Source organism: Macrobrachium rosenbergii, chromosome 47 (genome assembly GCF_040412425.1).
Source record: "Macrobrachium rosenbergii isolate ZJJX-2024 chromosome 47, ASM4041242v1, whole genome shotgun sequence".
Taxonomy (NCBI): Eukaryota; Metazoa; Arthropoda; class Malacostraca; order Decapoda; family Palaemonidae; genus Macrobrachium; species Macrobrachium rosenbergii.
The window spans coordinates 36,863,124-36,883,123 of record NC_089787.1 but is presented as its reverse complement, the minus strand read 5'-3'; the positions used below and the strand labels follow the sequence as shown (position 1 = coordinate 36,883,123).

At 36.8% G+C, this 20,000-nt stretch overlaps 1 long non-coding RNA gene across 2 annotated transcripts in view; it reads right to left on the bottom strand.

Moving 5' to 3' along the window:
• The window catches only part of LOC136830763 (uncharacterized), an 870,103-nt gene that overhangs the window by 182,233 nt on the left and 667,870 nt on the right, over window positions 1–20,000 (bottom strand). For both annotated transcript variants that reach the window (XR_010850738.1, XR_010850739.1), the window contains one exon: window positions 16,909–17,018. This is a non-coding gene — a long non-coding RNA (uncharacterized lncRNA). The remainder of the gene's footprint in view (window positions 1–16,908; window positions 17,019–20,000) is intronic.

Below are 20,000 nucleotides of genomic sequence, written 5' to 3'. Positions count from 1 at the left end.
CAAGACAGCATCACCTACACTCTAAGAGTCTAAGGCATTGTACTTGCCTCATTCTTTTCTTCATAAACAAATAAAAAGTGCGCCGAAGCTTCTTCGGCGCAATCGAGTTTTCTGTCCGGTGGTCGTCTCAGGCAATATCCAAAGAATACTTGGATATTGGTCTCAGCCACGGCCCGTAAAACTCTTAGCCGCGGCTCATGAAACTCAGTCACGGTCCGTTGGTGGCCTAGGTTGTTGGTGCCTATAACGCTGCCAGAAGTACGAATATGGGTAACTTTAACCATAAATAGAATAAAAACTACTGAAGCTAGAGGGCTGCAATTTGGTACGTTTGATGATTGGAGGGTGGATGATCAACTTATCAATTTACAGCCCTCTAGCCTTAGTAGTTTTTAAGATCTGAGGGCGGGCGGACGGACAAAGCCGGCACAATAGTTTTCTTTTACAGAAAACTAAAAAGCGAGAAATATAAAAACAAAATATTTATTTAAGCACTGGATCCTTAGGAGAACCAGACGTTCAAGTAAAAACAAAAAATATATAAAACACAGATAAAAAATAATCATGACTTCAGATATTTAAGACATTTTTTAGATGGGAAATAAGGAAACAAATGCCCCAAATTAAATACTGTAAAAAGATTCTGGCTTGGGATCCATAAACAATTTTGACTTCAAATACCGTATACTACTTAAAAACACTTAATGTCTTTACAATGTTATCTAAACTGGCGTGTGAGATCTTTGTATGAAAGTATGTTTGAAGCCAACAGTGAGTAGACGTACATCTGGCAATGACTTTTGAGCACCTTGTGTGACAGTTAAAAGTACTAAAGAGCTAAAACTTATTTGCCAGTCATATTACTGATGGTTGAAGGATGGCAGAAGTGGTGAGTTACAGGAAAAGTGTAATAAGGATGGTAACAGGTTGTACAAAAGACGGGTAAAAAAGACATGGAATATTTATGAATGCCAAGTAACAGGTGGGCAGAAGGTGTTTGAAGAATAGAGAAATGAAAAATTTAGAAAAATCTCGATAAATGGAGTGAGATGAATACTGGAAAGGAAGGACATTAAAAAGTCCAGCAAGCATAAGAGCGTATTCAATGTTGATTTGAATGTCAGCTCTGGATTGATCCTAGTGAGCATTCTGAAGTGTGTAAACTGGTATCAGTATAAAAGTTTTCTGCACGAGGGACTCATCCATGATCCAGCAGGTAAATTATGAATGTAGTCTAGTTGTTTTGAGCTAACCTCCCTTACAGGGATGATTCTAAAGCAAAACTTCACAAGAGTCGCTGTCAATGACACGTTCATACTTTAAATGCTGAATCGTAGATGAACATACGTGCAGATATAACTCTTACAGCTCTATTGCCTTCATATATCCATGCAGAAGATTCATCAGCTGAGCTTAAAACCACCCAGTCTCTTGCATATACCACACTACCCTTACTTCTTCACCATTTATGTAACTCACCTCTTTGTTCATCCTATCATCATCAGTTATAAATAATCCCAAATACTTATACAAATCAACAACTTCCATTCTTCCACTGCCCATATCAACTTTCATTGCTCCATCCTTCTTGTTAACACTTAACCTTACTCTTGCACAGATTCACTTTATACTTCCTCCATCTGTAAACAGTTACAAACTTTTACTATTTTCTGTAATTCCTCTTCATTATCCCCAATCAATCACGTATCTGTAATAAATTACCTACAGTTATTGTTGTTGGGGTTTAAAATGTCTATATGCCTAAAGTTATTCCAAGATGATAGATTGTGAGGACCATTTGATATTCATGTTTGGAGTTAATCAAGATTTTTACAAACTAAAGACTATTAAGAAACGTTTTTGGATCAAATTTTTTGTTATGAAATAGTTATGCGAAATGATTGAAAGTACAATATTGGAAAAATTTTTTTTGTGGCGTACATGAACCTAGGAAAAGCTGATATAAGACTTGGTAGAGTAAATATCTGTTGAGTGTATGATATACGATATAACACTGTTGAAACTGATTACAAATTTCTGTATAGAACGGAGAAAAGCGTGCGAGAATATGTAGATGGGAGAGTGATTGGTTTGGTGTTGAAGTTGGTTTCAGACTAGATTGTTATGTCTCCGTGGCTGTTCGATATCTACGGGGGTGGAGTGATGCAAAATGTCACAGAAAGGACAGTAGATGTAGGTGCAGAGTTGTGGGATAAGAAAGAGTCATAAATGAAGTTTGGAATGGTTGGTATCAGCAGTTAATACATCACTGATTATGAAGTTAGTAGGATAAAATTGAAAGACATTGAGAGAAAAAATTACTGGAAAGGAAGGGTCTTAATATTCAGGAAGAATAAGAGAAAATGTGTTGTTTTTGGGTTTGGGGCCATTGTTTGATGTGTAATAAATGTGCAACTAATGTTGTGAGTTATTTATACATCGAAAACATGCATATGACAGCAAACGTTGTGTTGTTTTTGTCTTTGAGCCATCCCTGTTATAGAAAACGGCTTAACGTTTATATATATATATATATATATATATATATATATATATATATATATATATATATATATATATATATATATATATATATTATATATATATATATATATATACACATACACATACACATATACATGTGTATGTATATAATCTTAAAGAGAAGATTTCCGTTGTCCTCCCTTCCCAGGGCTCTAAATAATGCCATCTCATTAGTGTAGACTTACGTGTTAAGAAGATTTTTTAGGAGATATTACGAGGAAACGACTTTTTTTCTTTTTAAGTCCAGACATCTCTCTCTCTCTCTCTCTCTCTCTCTCTCTCTCTCTCTCTCTCTCTCTCTCTCTCTCTCTCTCTTTAACGTTCTAAAAACTAATTCACCTCCGTTGATAAGTCAGCTGAATGTCTCCCCTGTCATATTCTCAGACGAGTTACCTGAATTTTAATCATAAAAAATAACGACGCTGTTTTACACCATTTCTTTGCGCGAATTTTCCTGGAATTAAGACGAGGGTGGAAATATGTAAAAAGAGTTACTGTTTTTTCGTTTTACTTCCAATCTAGGGAAATTTGAAAACTACTGAATAAAAAAGCAAAATATATAAAAAAAAATATTTTTTCTTTTCATTTTTGCTTTAATTCCGGATACATCATTTAAAAAGGTATTTACCTTCTAGACTGTGGAACTCTCTACCAGCATCATTGTTTACCGAAAACATCCTTAAATCCTCTTTTTCAGACTTTGTTTGCACCACTAAAGTCACAAGTTCAGACGTTTCTTTAAATAATCTACTTACATTTTTACCTATTTATTTATTGTTAATTTACTTTTTCTTTTTCAACGAATGATCTCTTCTTTCTGTATTTCTTATTACCTTCTGTAACTTCTTCCTAATGAACACCACATTCTTTGGAAGCTTGAATTTCAAGTCAACGGCCCCTTTGGTGGGCTTGTTCCATATGAATAGGGTTCACCTTCTGAATAATAATAATAATAATAATAATAATAATAATAATAATAATAATAAACAACCTGTACAGTACTGACCGTTCTTGTCCTTAGCCACCGGACCACTGAAGAGTGTGTCCATTTCACCAAGTTTTCCTTCAAAGATTCACACTTTACAATTCTTACTTTACAAATCGCCACGGACGAATGAACGGAATAAAAAGAAAGGAACGAAAGACAACGAAAAATGTCCACGCTCCCAGCCACAACAATTTTTCTTATTTTTAAAAGGTTTGTGAAAGTGGTAATGGAAAAAGGTGCCTCGAACACCAAAAATTGTTCGAAGGGTTTTTTTTTTTTCTTTTTTTGGAAATGTTATTTCCATTTTCCATTTTTTTTTCTATGCGGACTTTCCCGCAACGATGAAAATTAAATTCGAAATAAGTTGCGGTTTTTTGGGGAGGGGGTACATACATGTATAAAAATGATATTCCCCTTTATTCTTTTTTAATCTGTTGTAACATTTTTCTCGGAGATTTTTGTTCTCTTTTTCATTTTGTATAGAATTTTCTATATAAATAAAAGTGAAAAAATATATTTTTTTTAGCAAAATACTTGTACAGTATATCGACGCATTTCGAATTTTCCCAGAATAATGAAAACAAGACTAGCACATAATAACTGTTAGTAAAAAAAAAAAGTAAAAAATGCGCCGAAGTTTCCTCGGCGCAATTGAATTTTCTGTACAGTCGCTACAGCGGATAATTAAGGCCACCGAAAATAGATCTTTCTTTCGGTGGTCTCGGTATAATGTTGTATGAGCTGCGGCCCATGAAACTTTAACCACGGCCTGGTGGTGGCGTTTCTTATATCGTTGCCAGACGCACCAATATGGCTAACTTTAACCTTAAACAAAATAAAAAACTATTGAGGCTAGAGGGCTGCAATTTGGTATGTTTGATGATTGGAGGGTGGATGATCAACATACCAATTTGCAGCCCTCTAGCCTCAGTAGTTTTTAAGATTTGAGGGCGGACAGAAAAAGTGCGAACAGAAAAAAGTGTGGACAGAATAAAGTGCGGACGGACAGACAAAGCCGGTACAATAATTTTCTTTTACAGAAAACTAAAAATGAACTATAATAAACACACAGTCATAACCATGCTTAGAAACGTAACAAACAAAATCCCATAAAAAAAAACGAATACATACAGAAACACCAACGAATTCCTATGCAAACACAAACGAATGTCTATGCAAGCATAACAAACACAGCAAGCGGACGCAAATGCGTTTATTTTCATGGAGAAATATACTAATGCATTCCTTCAAGACTCCTGAGTTCTTGGTGCATTAAATGGGAGGAAGATAATTGTGGGGTAAAAGCACTGCTTGAATCTCTAGATGGAATTTCTGTAAAGTTGAGTAAACTGTGACGAAAGTTTTCAGTACTTCGTCCATCATTTTGCCTCACTTATGAGACATTTGTACGTTCAGTGAAGCACAGCATATATGTAAATATATATATATATATATATATATATATATATATATATATATATATATATATATATATATATATTACATAACTAGAGTCTTTATCGTTTCTTCCTGGGAGCTGATTCTATTTTTGCTCTTCAAATCACAAATGGAGCGCCCAAATCCTCCTATCTCGGCCTTATTAAAAGTTCATTCTAAAAAAAGAGCATAATCGTGTGTCATGGCAGTAGTGCAGATCTGCGCAACATCTCTTATTGGAGCACTCGAAATCTGGTCCGTTTTAATAATTCCATCACTTTTTCAACCAATTATCTAATATTCTTTCTGCATTCACAACAGTCGTGGGTTAACAAAGCAACTTCGCATTTGCACTGCGTGTCCCCAAAAAGACATATAACTGACATATACTGCGGCAACTCTCCACTCCCAGCAGCAATCGACAAAAGCCAACGAAGAGAATGGTCGTAATAGCTCAAAGTACGACAGAGTACCTGCAGCTTGAAAATGACTGGTTTGTTGAACACGACGCTTGGACGGTGGACTATTAGCAATGACAGAACTCTGGTTTGCTAGGTCAGATGGTGTGCAGTTAGATCGTTCTGTGACTCTGTGAAAACGGCTGACGTGAGTTGAATGGTTTTTGAGTCTGAAAATTGCTGCTGTCTGACAGATGGAATTTGAGGGTGGACCTAGAATAAAACTATAATATTCCAGAGCTTTCAGAGAGGGAGAATACTATCCTGCACTTCCAACTGTTTTACAACAACTCAACCACAGTCCAGTTGAGATGAATAAGACTATGAATAAAAGTTCTGTACTTCTTATTTACTGCATTTCCACGTCAACTGTCATTACCAAGCACATTAACCTTTATAATAAGTCCCATAATATAGACTTAATAGCTCGATGAATCTTTAAAGAAAAAAATTATTCAGTAGTATCTGCTCCTGTTTTCTACGCTGACGTTTTACTAAATAATTCAAGCAGATTTGCTTGTACATGTGACAACTTCTTTTGCTAATCACTTTTAATTTTGCACCAAAGACACTGTTTATTAAAAACGTAATAATGAAATTTACTTCTTGGAAACACAACTTCTGTAGTCTGGTAAAAGTGAATACAGAACAGTCCAGTGTTGTGCTTATTTCAGCGGAACATAAGGCACCCATGAATAGCTGGCTGAGTACGAAGAAACTAAAAGTTCTTTAATCATTTCCTATTTGCTTCGAAATTACCTGCTCTCCGGTTACTTAATAAGAAATTTTCAGAAAAGACGAAAGAGTATCGGCAAAATGCCTTCAGTGGAAATGAATAATAAGAAAAGGTAAATTCCTCCAGCTAAGAGGAAAAAAAAAAGAATCCAAGGTATCTGGGTCTGTTACTTCTAGTAACTGATAGATTGATTTATTGTATTATTTAACTGGCGTCATGAAATCAGAGTCAATAACGCAGTAATGGTTTTAACGGTGAAATGAATATTGCAGATATGTGTACTTATTAATCTGAAAGTTTTCTCGTAAAAGTGTCTTTCCTTACGCACAGAAATTATAAAAGAAAACTATGAAAAACGGAAAAAAGAACACTGGAAAAACTGCCGTATCTTCATAAAATCAGTTTCACTGAAAACTGCTGGACCAGAGTTGCTTGGCCATACAACTGCTCTTAAGATTATGAAGTTTTAGCATCCTCATTTAGAAGAAAAGGCTTCACGTATCACTTTGTGCTAAATAAATGATTTTTGCAAGAAAATAAAAAAAAAAGAAGTTCTGTTTCTGAAATATGGAATGTATGTGATTTATTCACATTTCTAATACTTGAAATTACTGTTCTTCCTAATTTATCTGTCATACCATTTAAATCTCTCTCTCTCTCTCTCTCTCTCTCTCTCTCTCTCTCTCTCTCTCTCTCTCTCTCTCTCTCTCTCTCTCTGTGCCCTGTTGCAGTGAACACTTTCTTCCCCTCGCCATGCTCCAGATAATGCCATCTTTTTCCCTTCGGCATCCTCATTAGTGTAGGCAGATGAGTAATGAAGATCCAAGGAAATTTCGCGAGGAAAAGACATTTTTCCTCTAAAGGGAAGAGGCTCTCTCTCTCTCTCTCTCTCTCTCCCTCCTTCCTCGTCCTAAGGGCTAATCCACCTTCGTTGATAACTCAGTTGAATGTCTCCTTTGACGTATTAAAAGACGGAGTAGCTGGAGCTCTCCCCCTCTCTCGTTTTTAAGACGTCGGGCCATTGTGTTACGTCATCCCCCGTTGGACGGATTTTCCGGGAACCTAGCAAAGAATCAGTGGTTCTAAAACGGTATTTTTAACGTTTTTATTCTAAATATCCTTTATGCATCAACTCACTCATTGAATCCTGTGAATATTTGGTCTCCTATCTCACCAGACACCTGGAAGTCATTATATTGACGTCAGACTACACGATAATTGAAAGTAAACCACAAGGCTCCCTATTGATGTCGAATCATACTCATGTCAGCACACAACAGATCCTAAAGGCATATTCCTGACGTCAAGTAATAATGGTAGCAACAGTTACGTGACGGGCCGAATTTATATTCTGAATTTCACACCATTATCATCATTTGTACCAGCGCCAGATGCCCATAAAGGATGTCAAATATATTGATGATGATAGTTCCTTTATGATGATGATAATTATCATTATTATTATTATTGTTAGAACCTTTAGGCACACAGTAAACGGTGCTCCTTACGTTGAATGATACACCATGAATATTTTTCCAACAAAACGTTTTAAAAACCCACTTACATTGTTAGCATGAAATACCGGAAAAGGCAAATATTTTGGTTCACTACAAGACTGTTTGCCGTACCACTTACTGAACAGAGCCATTAGTAAACATTTCTCAAACACGTATCCATTGTTATTTCTCTCTCTCTCTCTCTCTCTCTCTCTCTCTATTCAAACAGATCTATTTATAGATTCTCATCCGCCTTCATAGCACAACAACATACTGACGCAAACGAGATTTGAGTGAGAGAAACAAGGAGGAAAGAAAGAGCGAAAGAGAAAATGCTATCTCTCTCTCTCTCTCTCTCTCTCTCTCTCTCTCTCTCTCTCTCTCTCTCTCTCTCTCTCTGATGAACTAATTTCCAATATGACCTAACTTAATGACCTACTTTGCCAACGTCGCTCTTGACGAACGCCTTCTGTAACACCTGTGGTGCGTTCATTTTGTCGTTCGGGGTAACGGAAAACAGAAAGACGCTTCGTTGCAACAGTTACTTAGATGAAAATGGACGTAATATCCTGAAATGAGAAGAGTGTAAAATGCTGATATGAACACTGGCTGTAATGTTTTTAAAATGAAAATGAGTTTTATATTTTCTAATGAAAATGAGAATACTACCTTGATATGAAAATGGGCGCTGTATTTTGAAAGAAAAAAGGATGTAATAGCTTAAAATGAAAATGGTGTAATGTTTTGAAAAGAGAATGGATAAATTATTTTGAAATGAATGTGGCTGTAACGTCTGGAAGTGAAAATGGGTGCAATATCTTGTAATGAAAATGAGTGCTGGGTTTTGAAATAAAAAATGAGATTAATATCCGGTAATGAAAACGTGTGGTGTAATGCACTGAAATGAAAGTGAGAGTAATGTTTTGAAATGAAAATAAACTTGAAATGACAATGGGTAAAAATATTTTGCAATGAATATGGATGCAAAGTTTTGAAAAGAAAACGGGTGAAATATCTTGTAGTAAAAATGATGAAATTTTTTGAAATAAATAAAGGTGAAATGTTTTTGAAATGAAAGCAATTGAAATGTTTTGAAATGAAAACTGATGAAAATTACTAAATAAATATGAGTGTGTTATAAAAAGAGAATGGGTGAAATATTTTGAAACGACTGATGGTGTAATGTTTTAAACTAATAATGAGTTTAACGCTTTAAAAATGATATGGAAATGGGTGAAGTATTTTGTTTTGTTTTAAAAAGATGGGAAAATCAGAAAAAACTAATAAAGTGCATAACACCCCCCCAAGAACAACGAACAATCAAGAGCACATACTTATTTCTGCAATAATTGTTAACAACAATAGGTAAAGAAGAGAGATAATCCCAATCACTCTTCTGCAAAATGTATGATTGAATTTGGTTACCTAATTTTGTGGTAATGGTGAATGAGATTTTCACATTCTTAAAACAAATATTTGGACCCATCCTTCCCATAAGGGCCCCTCTACCTTAAAAAAAATTACAGCTGAAGCTTGTCATTCGAGAGTTTGTTATGAAAACCATCTCAACGTTGTTGGATTCACTCGTGTTTGACATACACCAATAAAATATCCAATGACCACAAAAGGTAAGCAGCTTGTAAGTATAAGAAAAATGGCCGATCGAAACATCATACGACTGACTCAAAAATACTAGTCTTGTTTTCCTAACAATGTATATTATAAATTATGTAAAATGTACCGTATTTTATTGATAAAGGTGCATGAAAGTGTTTCAATATAAAATCTGCAGCTGGCAGAGTAAACAGCGTTATAGATTGTGTATTTCATAAACTGAGAAAAGGGATGTTATGTTCCTCATCGGGGGTGAGGAGGAGAAGCGTCAATGGATGAGGCTTGCTGCTTCATACCTTGCGTGAACGAAATCCACAAAAATGTAATCTCTTCATCATTGAAGTCTCATTCTGTAAGGTTTAATTCTTCTAACTTGAACATCTACATGTAAATATATGGGTGTATGACTACTGGTTTTATGGAGACTAGCATAAGATAACTGGAAAGTTCTACCCTTAAAAGTGAGTAATCGCTCTAAATGAATTCTCTGACAACTTTCTAAACTTTCGAATATTGGCAGCAAATAAGTCCCTATACAACAAACGCCACCGAAAGACTTTTCTAGCTATTCAAAATCCGCCCATAACCGTGGCTTACTCATAAATTCAGTTCACGAACACAGCCCTCATACTAATTACAGACAGAAGCTGAAGCCTTTTCATCCACTGGAAAGCTGCATTTGTACGCGACCCGCCAATCAAATTAAGCACAGTCACAGCAAGAATTTTCCAGCTACTCAAAACATATCATGAACAGTCCAACTTCATCAACCTAAGCTAAAAAATTTATCTGCTGCCCAAAACCCACTAACGAACACACCCGCCTTCAGTAGCTTCAAGCCAAAGATATATATTCAGCATCGGCTCACCCAAGTCGAAGATTTCCCCTCACCTGCCCAATACCAGCTTCATGAACGCGGCCAGCCTCTCGAATACAATATAAGCCAAGGTGCCTCCCTTCCATATCCGAACTGTAGCAGGCGCCATAATCGTCACCTGCAACAGCCGCGAGGGTAAAGCGCGGCTATGAGAGGATAACATCTCGGGTTCTATTAGCTGTGGAGTAATGGGAAGCAGAGTAGGTGGGGAGATTAGCAAAGTGCAGGGGCCGGAGGGAAAGGACAGGAGGAAGGGGTGGATGGAAGAGAAGGAAGCGAGAGGTGATTATTGAGAAGCCAGTAAATGGCAGACATGGCGAGACAAGGTGGAAGGTATATAATGAGGACGATGAAGATCTCGATGAGGGCGACTAAATCTTGAGAAAAATATACCCTCAAGAATAGAAAAAATATGAAGGAGAGAAAGAATTTCCATATAAGAAGTCAAGGATAAATGTAAAATGAAATAATTAAGCATACCCGATAGGAAACGCTAAAAGTACGTTTTGTGGTTGTGAATAAAAGAATCTATCCTGTATATTCTAAAACTTGAGGAAAATATACCCTCTAGAATAGACAAAATATGAGAGAAAGATTTTCGAAATAAAAAAGTCAAGTATAAAAGTAAAATGAAATAATTAAGCATACCCGATAGGAAACACTAAAAATACGTTATGTGGTTGTGAATAAAAGAATCTATCCTTTAAATATAATCTGGATAATATGCTCCTAATAACAAGCAGAAAGTTATGGATAGAAAATGCTATAGAATATATCGCATACAACTTAAAGCCTATGATATCTTGAAGCAGGTAATTTATACCGTGGAACCGTTTCTCTGCTAAAGAATGAGAGACGATGTTTTTATTCTTAAGGAGTTATATGAACACATGAATAAATACATGACTGTACAGAGAGCAAAAGGAGCTTTATCATTTATGTTTCAGTTGACAGAGATGAATAGTTACGACGAAGTTGAAGACAAAGAGAGACAAATTATTTCTTCCATCGTGGATCTGACGACAGTCGAAGACAAACACAGACAGACACACACACAGAAACGTTCACAAATGGCCATTGTCTTGGGATCAATAGAAATATCTGTTACAACAACAGCCCCCTTGTTTGAAGTTTCACAGCCTCAGGCTCAAAGGAGATGCTTCAGTAATTAGGGGAGATGAATTTAAATGAAGAGGCTTTTATTGAAGTTAATTTTAGGCGCATCTCTCTGTCTCTCCCTTTCTCGCTCTAGCGTTCTCTCCGGAACCTTCTAAATAATCAATAACTTCTCTTTTGAGTTTATATAAGGGTTCATGCTAAAATATAAACTCCTCTGATTCGAGTGAGAGAGATTGAGTTGGGAATGGGGGACGGGAGGAGGACCAGAGAAGAAACAATTCACTGTCATTTTCATTCATTAATCACTGAATTAAGAATGACTCCCGGTGCAAAACACTTTAGAAATGGTAGACGCTTCAAACGCTTAAACAGAATGCTCATCAACAGGGCGTAGGGACCCCTTCAAACGGGGCCATTCACTCTCTCGCTTCCTGGATACAAAGGCCCCTCTATTCCAGTACCTTGTCTAAGCCAGCCATCCAGCACTTACTATCTTCTCTCTTTCTTCCCAACACTTCCGAATAGCCCCGATCAACAAGCTTTCTCATCAGCAAACAGGTTCTTAAGAGCTGGAAAAACAACTGTCGCTCCTGGCTTTGATGAACATGAAGAACAGTTGCTCTTTGTTTTCGCATTATACCCACGCCTCATGACGTCCCATGGGCAAGGTTTGTGTATAAAGGAGTGATAAAATATTCAACCACTCAACTGCGGTGACAGCTGAGTCCAAAGGGCGGCAGTGAAATAAAATATTGTAGAACTTATTAATGACATGCTGCTAGCTACAGATCAATCGTCTGAATTTGGCGATAACCGACAAGTAACTCTCTCAGTTGCTAATGCCTTGTGGCCAACCCCCTAGCAGGGTTTCCTTTCATGTCTTAAGCATGTTCACATTGCTTTTACAGAATTTATAAACCATGAACTGTTCAATACAAAACAGAACCCAACAACGTCTGCAAGCTTTTGGTGCATACATATAACAATCGCTTATTTTTAATTTTCTTCATTTTCAAATTATTTAAATAAAGTGCAAGCTGCGTTCTTCAATAATCTGTTGGTGTGCTCATACGGTTGATTTCCAGTTTAAATTTGCTTTTCAAATGTTTGAAATTAAATAAGATAAACTTTCAAGATACGGAGACAATAGTCTAAAATTTGAAGGTAGGGAACCAATAAATTGGAAATAGTTACTTCTGTGGTATCAAGAACCAATCTCAACATTTCCTGAAAATGGCTACAAATTAAAATCAACAGGAGCAGAAACAAAATGCCATGATTTTTCTACAGGGTATCTGAAGAGAATCCCTGCTAAAGAAAAAAAAAGATGAATGATGAGCTTGGTATCCTCAAAAGTACATACCGAAATTAAAAACTGTCTTGTAATAATTCCTGATTCTAATAAAAGCAAACAACCTGTGCCAAACCAAATTAGTTATCCCTTTACTCGATCAAGAGGACTGTAACTGGTACAGGATCTGAATTCTCCTTCATGGATCCTTTTCCACGTACAAAAATATATATATAATATATATATATATATATATATATATATATATATATATATATATATATACATATATAGATAGATATATCAATATCTATATATATATATATATATATAAATATATATATATATATATATATATATATATATATATATATATATACATATATACATACATACAGTATATATATATTTCTCAAATTCTGCTCAGGGAAAACTTCACCACAACAAGCACGAATTCATTGGCAAGTATTAAACGGATTCCTAATCAGGGTATATCAGAGCCTACTCATACTATGCACACATGTGACATTTATCACATGTCTCTGAAACAACTATACAAATTCGGTTACCTCAGTGGTCTGGTAAAACTAAGGTATACTTATTTGTTTTTTTGAAATGTCTCATCCTACCATTAAAGATAATAAGATCATTTTTTAAACAGCCAAACTCTTCAGAAACTGACACATATAAATATTAAATAAGCCCAAGCTAACTTGAACAACTATATTAGGGAAGAGAAAAATGATTTCTAGGAATACCCGGTCAAAATCGTTTCACAGAAATGAAAAGAAAATATTAGCCAGCGATATATTTGGCCAGAGTCTTAAGATATCTTCTTTCCTAAAGGTCCACTCGAGTCCCACTTAAACGGAGGTTAAGATGATCGGGAGAGGATGAACTCAGCTTCAAGAGCCTGGCCTGACTTTACGAGATGACGCAAGATTGTAAATTTAAGAAAGAGCATTAAAAGGTAGACGCAACGAACTCACTTTTGGGAAGGAAAGGAAACAATAACGGCTACTTTACGACTTGAAATTACTAGGAAGGCGAAATAAAAGACATTAGTGATGAACATAATAAAAATACCTAAACGTTCATTTAAGAAGGAATATTGTAAGAAATGGGAATATTAAGATACTGAAAGAATTACGGAACTGAATTGAATTGAATATAGAATGTAGGCCAAGGGCCAAGGACTGGGACCTGTGAGGTTATTCTGCGCTGAAACGGAAAATAACAACAAAAGGTTTGAAAGGTGTAACAGGAGGAAAACCTCGCAGCTGCACTATGAATCAATTGTTAGGAGAGGGTGGAGAGTAAGATGGAAGAAGGAGAATATGAAAGGAGGTACAGTAAAAGAAACGAAAGGGGCTGCAGCTAGGGCCCGAAGGAACGCTGCAAAGAACCTTAAGTAATGCCTACAGTGCACCGCATGAGGTGCATTGACGGCCCTATCCCCCTACGGGAGAAATAATCACGGAGCACTTACTTGAGAGACGGACATAATAGAGAAACGCAGCGTTACTTTTGGAACGCAAAAGGAAAATATAAAAGTTACTTCAAGAAAGAACATAAAAAAAAGAAAAGATATAACAGCTACATCAGAATCGCACACTGAAATACAGAAACAATTTATTTGTGAACGAATATTACCAAAAAACAAAAAGCCCTAAATGTTGCTTCATGAAAACAATCAAGAAAGTAAAAGGTACTTGGAAAAGAAAAAGTAACAGGTGCAAAAGAGCCATCTTCACTAGAAATATGTAACAATGTTATTTCAGGAACGACCATTACAGGAGACACGTAATTATATTTCATGAACTAAACGCCTCAGGTGGATGCACCAGTGTTTCTGTGAACTAACTTTAAAAGGAATATGAAGCAATGTTCTCTCATGCATGAACATACTAAGAAAGACGTAACAATGTTATCTAATGAAATAACATTCTAAGGATGGTGTAAAACTGTTATTAGTGGAGCTAACAACACAAGAGATCGTAAAAAAAAAAGTGGTATTTCACAAAATACTTTTCAAAGAAAGTTATTGGCTGGAAGAAGGAAGATCAGTTATGCCTTATGCCTGAAATAACTTCACTGGAAGATATTAGACCTGAATAGCCAACGCATATCGAGTTTCTAGACTAGTTTGTTTAATGTCTCAAATCAAAAAACGGAATGAAAAGCTATTTGTCTAATAGGCCTTAGCAGTCTGATGTGATCTGTAATGGGTAACAATAAGGTCCGAAGAACCTAGAAAGTAAGCGAAGGTAAACCCAAAACAGACTTATTAATGAACTACTATGAAGATTTATATTCCTGATACTACCACAAACTTTCAGGGATGCCAACCTCGAGATACGTAGCTATGGGACCATCCTCCAATGTCCCTCAGAGCTACCAACATCGATCCGTGATATATATCTACTAATCATTAGAGGGTGTATGGTCAAATTTTCCTGATGTAGAACGATAATTACCCCACGAAAAAATTTGTAAAATGATTGTAGACGTTTTATTAAAAATGGGAAAGAAAATAATAAATATCACGAAATCATATTTCTACTTCCATGCTGAAAACTAATTCTTAATCAGATGTGTGGAAGACAGTGTATACGAACAGAAGTTAGGTGTAAGGGCAATATAAGCAACCACATATATAATATGACCATCAACAACATATTGTTAACAAAGGCTGTTACATCAACAGCTCCACCGTCACTACGTTATCAGTTCGGTAAAGAATCATCATCCCACAAAAAAAAAGAAGAAAAAATACAAATATATAAATATAAAAATACTCCATCACCAACATTAACATTGATCTTAAAGCAGTGACAACATTATCATCCCTACGACTGCCCCATAGGGGGGTAGTACGCACCTCACGTGTACACAGTAGGCATTACTAAAGGATCTTTGCAGCGTCCCTTCGGCCCATAGCTGCACCCACTTTTTAGCCTTTTACTTTACATTCACTCCTATTACCTTTCTCAAACCTTGCTCTCCAACCATCACTTCTTGGTGCGACTGTTGGGTTTTCTCCCACTTAAACCCATAGATCCTTGTACGTCATCTCTTTAATTTCTGGGTCTCTTCATCTTGCTGTCCAGCCACTCCAACACCCTCTCTTGTCTGTCTCGAGCGCCGAATGGCCGAAAATGCCCCAGAGCTAAATTAAATAAACCAACTCCAGCAGCTCAAGAAGTCTTTGAAAACAACGCCTCCTGTAACATCATCATCATCATCACTAGTATCAACACGGAAGTATTACACATCAGTCTTTATTACCAGCAACATCATCCAACCAACATCACCATCTCCACGTCCAACAGCACCATCACCACCATCCTCACCATCAACATCACCAGCAAGAAATCCCCGGAAAGTCAGAGAGGGGAGGAAACCCCAAATGCACAGAATCTCTAAGAACAAGCAGAGGCACCAGGAGTGTTTGAAAGTGGCCCAATGGCCGAGGGGGAAGCTCTGAACGAGAAAGATATGAAGATGAGGGAAATGACGGAGGCAATGACGGGAATAAAGAATGCCAATGGGCACTCCACGTGCACACCAGTGGAAGGGAGAGACAAGACTGAGACGAACCAAGAGCAGATGAAGTTCAGAGCTCAACAAGACAACATTTAAGAGGAATTGCTATATACTTTCTTCAGACAACTTTAAGCAGATAAACTTATTAAGGTAATGCAACAGAAGGGAAACACACTTATACACACACACACACACTCTCTTTCTCTCTCTCTCGCTCTCTCACACACACATATATATTGACAAAATATTTATATATGTGTTTGTTATATTTACTGTATTGATTTAAACGAGTAAAGAACCTGTTAATTAAGCAAAGTGAAACTACAGTAAAAGTTAATGACAGGACTAGATAAGCACAGACTAATAAAACATCAAGATTTCTTTTAAAATGAAAAAATTTCACATCGGAGCAAACCAGAGTGAAATATAAATGGGAAAAGTCGACAACAATATTCTGAAGATATGAACACAAAGACTTAGAACCTTCACTGAGGTATTCTATGAGCTCGGCTTTCCCTTCACTCAGAAGCACAACATTGTTTTCAACGTTCACGAAACAAGAGGTAAAAGTGAAAAAAAGGTAAAAACGGGGACAGAGATGGAAATATGATGGATAAAAGGGTGCTGATATGAACATATAAACATATATATAATGGTATGCATATGTATCCATATATCATATAATATATAATTATATATATATCTATATCTATATATATATATATATATATATATATATATATATATATATATATATATATATATATATATACATAATGACATTAGACTTCAACATTCATACCTTTGATACCGTTGCTCCACGGACTGATCAGCTCTTTTCAATATCTGTCTTAACAACAATATTTAGACGGCCCATTAATTCGTCTGACAAAGCACTCATCTGTCTCCAACCTGAAGGAGAAATTACATCATAAAATTATTTTTCGTTTTAAACAGCTAAAATCACGAATCTTCAGCCGTCCTTTTTTGCTGGCGCGTGTGTAGAGAGAGAGAGAGAGAGAGAGAGAGAGAGAGAGAGAGAGAGAGAGAGAGAGAGAGAATGATAAGTTGCTTAGTGTTACATATAAACACATTCTTTCTGATTTCTCATTCTCTGCTATCCTTCCCGTTCGTTCCCTTTCGTTTCTGAAAAATTACATACATGCTCTCTCTCTCTCTCTCTCTCTCTCTCTCTCTCTCTCTCTCTCTCTCTCATACACACACGCGCACTATATGGTTTCAAATCATTATACAGTCAGCATTGCAGTTTTTTCATTACATGAGCCGGGAGCAAAATAAATCTCTGCTTTACATAAAACGGCAATTCATAATCAGAATGAAAAGTGTGATGAAACATCATTTACTGTTTAATGCACAACTCATCTTTACCTCCCGACACATGAGGACGAATTCTGCTTTATTTTCGGTGACTGTTTTGAGAGAGAGAGAGAGAGAGAGAGAGAGAGAGAGAGAGAGAGAGAGAGAGGCTTTCGCCTAAACCGTCGAAAGATATGGTCCATTTGAGAGAGAGAGAGAGAGAGGCTTTCGCCTAAACCGTCGAAAGATATGGTCCATTTTAAATATGTTCATTTAAATTTGTATGAATTCAAGTTTGCTGATAACAGATGCAGCCCAGCTACAAATAACTTTACATGGAAACGATTGAATTACAATTAATGTCTCACGTAACAGAAATGCGCTGATTTGCAGGTAATTTATCAAAAGAATTACAAATGAATTAACATTATTCAGTTTCATACGGAAAATGGATAAACATCTGCTATTAAGCGCGAATCAATCAATGAGATTGAAATGCATCGGGTGATATTTTACAGAGGATGAAATTGTATATATATAAATTTCTAACTCACATCGGGATCGAACCCAGGTCTTTCAATTGAAAGGCAAGGGCGCTGCCATCTGAATCACACATGTCGTGTGTGTGTGTGTGTGTGTATATATATAAATTTCTGACTCACAACGGGATCGAACCCAGGTCTTTCAATTGAAAGGCAGGGGCGCTGCCATCTGAGCCACATAGGTCGTAAAAGAAACTGCTCATGTACACCCCTTAGGTACAGTGGTACTTATGTTCCAACTTCTTTTTATAACTTGTGAGGTTCAGTTGGCAGCGCCCTTGCCTTGCAACTGAAAGACCTGGGCTCGATGCCAATGTGAGCCAGAAATTTATTTCTGTTCCACACGTGACTGAATGTTGATTATGTTTATATAATACATTTATTTTCTTTTAAGAGGCGGTGGTTCCCTTCCCATTTTCAGCAATTACTGTAAGAGAGGTTAAGAGTCGCTACCAAGAGTGACTTGGAGGTAAGTAATGGTGCAAGGCAATCTCATTCTGCTCTTCAGCCTCAACTTGCAATTGGATATATTGCAAAAAGAACAACACATGAAATATGGACGAGAAAATCAAAGGTCTTTGAATAAGCAATGAGATTTAACCAGGTCACAACGATCTACCATGCAATAAAAAAAAAAACTGTTGTAATTGAAGTGAATGAGAAGTGACCTGATTAAAAATGAAGCATCATTTCGCAATCATTCAAAGTGAATGAAATAAAATGCAATTTCTGAGGCAAATGTAGCCTGAAAGTATATCAGATGAAGGTGAAACTAGCGAGGACTATAGTTATTCAAGAGAATTATTTCTGAGAGAATTATCTCTGAGGTCTTGGGAAACAGTCGAGATTGTCAACCGACTGAATGACGGAAGGATAAACAATTTCCGAAAAGTGGACGCGAAGACATTGAAAGGCAGCCGAGGAGAATTATAAAGGTCAGGGCAGACCCACTCGTTATTTCTTAGCGGTCACTCAAATCCTTTCTTCTTCTTCCAGCTCAGCGAGATTCTATTTTCCCGAACGACGTTCCGGCTACGCGTTCCTTTTCATCCCTCCTTCCAATGCACGAAAAGATTCCGGCTCTGTAATGAGGCATTTCGTAAATTTGCTTGGAAAGGGTCCAGACTTAACATAATGGCGCTCTTGGAACCGACGGAAATGGCCGTGTTTGCTAATGCTTGCAACTTCATGGCGAGTGCCTCTTTAAGATGATAAAATCTTTCGGGATTATTCTTAGCGAAGGCTTTCTTTCTCGCTCCTTCTGACAGCCCTCCTCCCTCTGCTCGGCGCAGGCCGAAGGTGCGGGCGTGGGTACGCACAGCCTAGCAGCTTCTAAGTTTTAATGTGCTACAGCAGCACTTAACAGCTGCTCTGCTTCTGTTAGGGTTTTAAGTGATGTATATGTGAAATCTCTCTCTCTCTCTCTCTCTCTCTCTCTCTCTCTCTCTCTCTCTCTCTCTCACACACACACATGTATGTATGTATGTATGTATATAAATACAGACAAAATCCACGAGCGAAAGAGAAACAATGGAGTCTGCTAAGTAAAGGACAAGAAGTCGAAAGGCCTTGCTGTACTCCATTGTTTCTCTTTCCTTCGTGGATTTTGTCTTTATTTATGTATTCATCACGTTCCATATTTTCGTGATTCGGTTATAAATATATGTGTATACACACATAGATGTATAGAGTTGTGAAGCAATTAGTTATCCTCTATTGTCGCTTAAAAGAGACTGATCCATAACTTTAATCTCAATTGACATTAATATTCCAACATATTACAGCCATCAATACCATTCCCGAAATAAACCATCCTCGTGAACTCTCTCTCTCTCTCTCTCTCTCTCTGAAATAAATAACAACAATTAAAAGTAGTCATAATCAATCCCGTCCATGCTAGACGAGAATGGCGACAGTGACCTCGTCCCTTTAAATGAAAGCAGGACTAAAGGTTCAATCACTTGGACACCGCACTTTTAAACTTTCACACCCGAATTCGACCGATCTTTACGCGTTCGACAGTGCTAGCGGGGAC